The 6,907-nt window shown below is 48.7% G+C and overlaps 1 long non-coding RNA gene across 2 annotated transcripts; it reads left to right on the forward strand.

Annotated features, from left to right (window-relative positions):
* Positions 1 to 25: 25 nt before the first annotated feature.
* LOC112478326 lies at positions 26 to 5,764 on the forward strand. 2 transcript variants are annotated; one of them, XR_003045776.1, is made up of 2 exons: positions 26 to 433; positions 2,022 to 5,764. It is a non-coding gene; the product is annotated as an uncharacterized LOC112478326 (long non-coding RNA). The 2 variants fall into 2 exon arrangements; XR_003045777.1 differs by having other exon boundaries at positions 29 to 276.
* Positions 5,765 to 6,907: the final 1,143 nt, after the last annotated feature.

Genomic DNA, 6,907 nt, shown 5'->3' on the forward strand with positions numbered 1-6,907 from the left:
GAGAGCGCGCGTTGGGGGCGGGGCGAGGCCGCGGGCGGAGCCCGGTCGCCCCGGAGCTGGCCGTCCAGTTCCGGTCGGGCCGCGGCCCGGAGGCGAGGGGCTGTCTGCACACTGGCCGCGAGACAGCCCTAGAGAAACACGGGATTGTCACTGTCGATTCTAAAGCACGGGACTGCGAAATCGGAGAGCTCCGCTTCCAAAGACGACGGCAAACTCACAGGGAGGGAGGACAGAAGGGGACGTTTTCATCTCTGTCTTCCATTGCTGTGAATGTGGGTAAGGATGAGAGGGTAACCGCTCATGGCGGTGGAGAGTGCAGAAGTGTCTGGTCTGAGCCGAGCCCCTGCCTTGGTGGATGGAAAAGGGGTCCCCTACTAAACCTCACAAGCTCAGGAGAGGCCAGCATGGCGGTCCCTACAGACCAGAGACAAAGGTAATCACGTAGGATGGCCGAACGTAAAAATTCCTAACTAAAGCCAGCCACGGCTGGCACTCAAGTCGTGGGCCTGTAGCTTTCTTGACAGTCTTTACCTTAGGTGAGCGTGGCCTGTCCTTTCGCATCTAAGATAAGACACCCTTGGAATGTCAGAAGAATCCCTTTTTTCCAGACCCCTCAGGGCACAGCCCACCGCACCGGAACAGGAAACCACAGAAACCCTCCTGATTCTCTTGTGCCCCGCAGACCATCCCTGTGTGCTGTAAATGTCAATTATTAACTCTCCTGCACCCACCCACATACGAGAAGTGTGTCCCTCCGTTTCGCTTTTTATCCAATCCCAGAAATTTTCCCCCTTTGCTTTCTACCCCTTAATCTACCACCCATGGATATCATGTCCTACTCCTTATGTCTCCTTTGATTCTGATGTACAAAATAAACTGCAAAACTGTCATTCTCTGGAGCATTTTCTTAATTTGTTGACATTTAGCTTCCTGGCAATTGTCAGTTGGGCTCAAATAAACTCATTAAAATTTCTCTACAGGTTCGGATGTTTCATATATCAACATCATCTAGAAAGTGCTCGGTAATGTTTGCGGTTGTTAGGGACATCCAGGCTGCTGGGGCATTATTCAGGTGACATTGCGCACTAGGAGAGTCTCTGCCTTTCTTCTCTTACAAGGACACCTTTCCCACGCGATAATCCCAACCTCACAACCTCAGCTAGACCTAACACCTCCCAAAAGGCCCATTCCAAATACCATCACGCTGGGGCTCAGGACTTAAGCATACCTTGGGCGGACACAAACATTCAGCCCATAACAAGCTAGGAACTATATTTCTCAGAATTTCTTCTATGTTTTGCCAATGACGGGCACTGGTACGAAATTTGGAGGCCACTGTTTTGGGGAGGCAGTCGCAGCCAGAAATGTGGTAGATGAAATCGACTTTCCTAGTGAGCTTTTGAGAGCCATCTGCTTCACTGCTGCAGACCAAAAGATCGGTGAGGGCTTTCTAGGGTTGAGGATGGCAGTGGCTTCCCCTCCAGCTCCTAAGACCCCCGGTTCAGTGCTTGGGCTGAGGGCCTCGGCAACAATCTCCCTGACCTCCTCACCCCCACCCCCAGTTCTTTCAGTGGTTGCTTGCAAGCCTCTGATGACAGTATTACGCAAGACAGCGAAAGTAGCTTTGTTTTCCTGAGTAACCCCCCCTCCTTGATTTGGTTCTGAGTTTCGGAAGGGTGATAGATCATATTATCATTTCCAATCATTTGCTTTTTTCCTTGATGTTGAGCTTGGCCACATGACTTCCAGACACTGGTGTAAAGTAATCAGAGCTGACATAGCACACGTTCAGGCTTTCTTCACCCTGAGTCTTGGAATGAAGACATACAGCTGACAGCACCAGCGAGAAATAAAATATTTTGACTCTGAGTCACTGAGACTTCGGAGTCCCTTGTTACAACAGCACAGCCTAGTGAAAGCCCATGACACAAAGCCTAGTACGTAATATCACCTTATGTTGATAATATCCCTTTGTCTGATTGATGTCTTGTTCTAAAATGTCATCTCTTTGCCTTCAAAAGGATGAAGGGATGGGAGTACACAAGAGACAAGTCTCAGGACAGCCTCACATCGCAGCTGTGGGCTGAGCTTAACGGGCAGACGGAGGGACACCATGCGGTGCATCATCTTGCGAATGCACAGCGTTCCGTGAAAATGGAGGGGACCTGGCTGGTGGGGCCTCGCGTGCTGCGTGGCGGTGATGATGGGGTGCCTTTCTAATGGCAGAAACTGCTAAACTAGTACAAGTGCAGTCGAGTTCATTATTAAGGTACTGCAAGCAAGTTTGCTTCCACCTCTCATGTCATGTCTCTCTTTATCAAGATGCCATTAACCGCATGCACCAGAATTCAGGCCCATCTGTGGCTTAAATCTTCAAGGTATTTAATTATCTCACATAACATGAAGTCCAGATTACGCGGCCCACAACTGTTTCTCCTACTCGGTGATGTCAAAGGACATCAGCATCTTAGCAATTCTCTTAGCTTTTCCCTCCTGGTCTCAGGGCAACTGCAGCTTCTCCAGGCACCCGGTCCTGACCTCATGGCCCTGTCGTGGGCCTGGGAGAGCCTTTGCACCTGGACATCGTCTCCTTTGTGCTCTGCTGCCCTGACAAGGCTCAGGCCTGACGCACCAGCGTGCGTGGGGCTCTTTACACTGCCATGGAGGCCTTCTGACGGGCAGGTGTCCACTTCATGGAGGAGGTGGTGGGATGCTGGGTCCGAGTGTGCCTGGTCCTAAGGTGATCATTGCCAAAACTGGCTGGTGAGCCCCTGGGGTTCATTTGGTGCTCTCCTTTGGTGTGTTTGAGATTTATCATTAAAAACAAAGACGCTAAAATCCTTTCGCTGTTCTCAGTATGTTGCACCCTCCCACTCACAGGAAACGTGTCAGACATTGCCACCATCTACCAAGTCTCTCAGCTGGGCTCCCATAACAAGCCCCACAGATGGGGTGGCCTGAACGGCGCCAGATTTATTTTCTCATGGTTCTGGAGGCAGGAGTCCAAGATCAAGGCCCCAGAAAGGTTGATGTTTGGTGGAAGCTCTCCCTTTGGGTTGCAGATGGCTGTGTCCTCACCTGGCCTTTTCACTGCACAGGTGTGGAAAGGCAGAAATCTCTAGCATCTCTTCCCTTTGATTACCTCTCATCACACTGGGGGTTAGGGATTCAACCTGTGAATTTTGGGGGGACATTCAATCCATAGCACTCAACTACTTCCAGAACAATAGAGTGTGCTGGGCACATCACTGCCCATTTGGAATCCATTTCCCAGCCCTCCTTGCAGTTTGACGTGGCCAGGTGACTTACCACCAAAGGAATGTGAGCAGAAGTGGCAGGTGCTCCTTCAGACAGCAGACTGCACTGTTTTGTCTCAGCCTTGTCCATGAAGACAATGGTGAGCCCCTTTGGGAGCAGACAGCATGCTGGAAGGAATCTGTGTCCCTGAGTGAGCCCACGAGCAGGGATGCCGCCCTTGGACTGTTACATATGTAAAAAAGCAAAATTCTATCTTTTCTAAACCACTGGATTTGTTTGGGTTTCTGTTAAAGTAGCTTAGTCTTTTCCTAAAGCACTGTTTCTCAACTGAGGGACATTTTGATTGTCACAATTGGGTGGGGATGCTCATAGCATCGGGTAGGCAGCGGCCAGGGATGCTGCTAGACAGCTTACAAGGCACAGGACAGACCCCCACAGCAAAGAGTATCAAGCACAGAATGTCAGCAGCAGTGAGGTCGAGAAATCCTGTTGTAGAGCATGTAGCTATGACGAGACAGTAAGGGAGCCGCCTCTCATTCAGGTAGCTTCTAAAACAGCGTCTCTGTAAGAGAATTTGTCAGTTTTCTTATGTGAGTGAAAGATAAACATGGGAGAAGTTATTTTCAATATGACACACAAAGGGCATGATATATGATTATTCTCTATAAGAATTATTTCTCTGTGGATAATGTATAAAGGACATAAAACGATAGAACTACAAATAGCCAACAATATGTTTAAACATTGAACCTCACTTAAATACAAGTTAAAACACTGAGATTGGTTTTTGGGTTATTTTTTCTCATCATGTTAGCAATGATCAAAAAGCCTGATGAAATCTAGGGTTAAAAGTGTAGAAACATCCTTAGTGGAGCGTCAACTCATTCAAAAGTATCAGCATTTAGAACACACACTGCTCTTCAAGCTAGCGATGTCATTTCTAAGACTATTTCCTGAAGAACCACAACGTGGTAGGTTAAAGATGGCTGTAATTCTTGCCACTCCTCCCACAGAGAGATGGGGTCTCTTTTCCCCTCCCCTCGAATCAGTTAGCCCAAAAGTCTTGCTTGACTAATAGAATGTAGTGAGGTGATGTCTTGAGATAACCAAGATGAAGTCACAAGGGTCTTGTAGCTTCCACCTAGGCCTCCCGAACAATCTGGAAGCCCACATCAGAAGTACTACCACCTGGGACTGCTGGGCTGGAGGCTACAGGTAGGCACTCTGACCCAATATACCCGCTGAATGCAGCCTTCCAGCCACCGCAGTCATCTCTATGGTACCACAAAGAACAGAAGAGTCACCCAGCTGAGCCCTGCTGGAATGCCTGACTCATAAAATTGCGAACTATGATAAAATGGTTCTTTTAAAACACTGCGTTTTCAGGTCACTTATAATGCAGCAGTATGCAACTGGGACACATACCTACAGCTATGTGAACCAGTGTTCACCAGAGCACTGTTCATAATAACACTGTGTGTCTGTAAGGAGTTGGTTAAAGTGTGGTACACCAGCATAATGAATTTTATCTAGTAAACGGGATGAAGTAGAACTGAGCAAAACGTGGTGAGAATTCATAAAGCATATCAGGTGAAAGATGTACAGAGTGGAAATGTGAATAGTGTGTGACTCACCAATGTGAAAAAAAACCCAGCTCGACTGAAAAATGGGTGAAAGATCTGAAGGGACAGCTCAGCCAGGAAGACATACACATATGCATGTGAAAGGCGCTCAATATCCTGTCCTTAGGGAAGAGGAAAGAAAATGAGACACCTCTACACACCTGTTGGACTGGCCACAGTCCAGAACGCTGACGGCACCAAACGCTGGCGAGGACGTGGAGCAGCAGTAACTCTCGCCCACTGCCGGTGGGGATGGGCGATGATGCAGCCATGCTGGAAGATGGTGTGCCATTTCTCACAGAACTGAATGTAATTGTACAGTACGACCCAGCAATCACACTCCCTGGTATTTATCCACAGGGATCGAATACTATGTTCAAATAAAAACCTGTACACAAACGAATATAGCAGCTTTATTCGCAATTGACAAAACTTGGAAACAACCAAGATGTCCTTCAGTAGGTGAATAGATATACTGTGGTATTACCAATGAAATAATCAGCATTGGAAGAAAGGAGCTATCAAGCCAGGAAAAGACAAGGAGGAACCTAAATGTAAATTACTAAGTGAAAGGAGTCACTCTGAAAAGGATACATACTGTATGTTTCCAACTATATGACATCACAGAAAAGGCAAAACTATATATACAGTAAAAAGATGAGTGTTTGCCAAGATTCATAAGGGACACGGAGAGGGATCAATAGATGGAGCACAGGGAATTTTTAGGGCAGAGAAACTATCCTGTGTGACACTGTAATGGTGGGTACTTAGTATGATTGTACAGCAGAGAACCCTAATGTAATCTTTGGACTTGAGTTAACAACAATGTATCAATATTGTTTCATCAATATTGTAATAAATATACCACAGAAACATAAAATGTTTATAATAGTGGAAACTGTGTATGTGTGGAAGGGGTATATAAGTACTCTATTTTCTTCTCAATTTTTTGTAAACCTGAAAACCATTCTAAAAAATAAAGCCTATTAATTAAAAAAACAGCCTCTTAAAACAATAAAAAAGTGGCTAGCATTTAATTATGTCTGCATGTGTGTGCATAGGTTCTCATCAAGCACTAAATAGGGCCAGAAAGAATGCACCCAAACTGCTACCATTTGGATTCAAAGGTGAACAAGAGCATCACAGTCCTGTACCCAGGGAGTTAAGGAAATTTCAACTTCCTGCATAGTTTGAATTTTTATAATGAACATAAAAATGGCCAAAACATGAATGTTTCCATTTCAAATATCTAACTGGAGTTTAGAGAGTTCAGGAATGGGGGTACATCTTTAAACATGCACTTGCAATAACGAAACTACTGCTCAGGAGTATGCTACTTGTAGGAACCACCACCTTAATCTCAGGGGTCAAGAAGGGGGTGCGGTTCCGGGGCCCAGCCTCCCTCCGTCCAGAGGCCAGTTGTGCCTCGGGCATTCTGAGTGGGCGAAGGTCGCGCAGAGCCCCTTCCGGAGGCGCCCCGTGAGCGGCCAGCGCTGAGCGGTGAGGAGAATCGTGGGCGCTGGCCCGAGTAGCGCCTTAACCCCCAGCTACAAGTGGTGATTCCCGTCACCCCCCGTTTTTCTGCGCGCATCCGGTGCACTCCGGGGACCCTATCGTTCACTGGACCACGTTAGTCGCTCCTTGCAGGCACCTGCTGCGCCCGACCCGGCACACCGGCGGGCGATGGGGCTCCTGGGCTGAGAGTCGGCGCCCACCAGGCCGAACGGGCTGAGGCCCGGAGTGGGGCGCGAGGGGGTGTCCAGGGCAAGCGGGACCCCAGCTCCTACCCCTCCTCGCTACCGCCGGGAACCCCGCTGCGATGCCAGCTCTGCTCCCGCGCGACGCCACGCTCACCCTGCCGACCGGAAGTCAGAGGGCGGGCCGTCTCGCCCGGCCAATCAACGCGCGAGGCTCATTAATAGTGAACGCGCCGGCCCCGCCCTCCACCTCTCGCGGCACCGCCCGCCCGCGCAGACCCAGAGCGCGGCCGCGGACGAAGATGGCGACCGCCATGTACTTGGAGCACC

Source organism: Pteropus alecto, unplaced genomic scaffold, assembly GCF_000325575.1.
Source record: "Pteropus alecto unplaced genomic scaffold, ASM32557v1 scaffold143, whole genome shotgun sequence".
NCBI classification, from domain to species: Eukaryota; Metazoa; Chordata; class Mammalia; order Chiroptera; family Pteropodidae; genus Pteropus; species Pteropus alecto.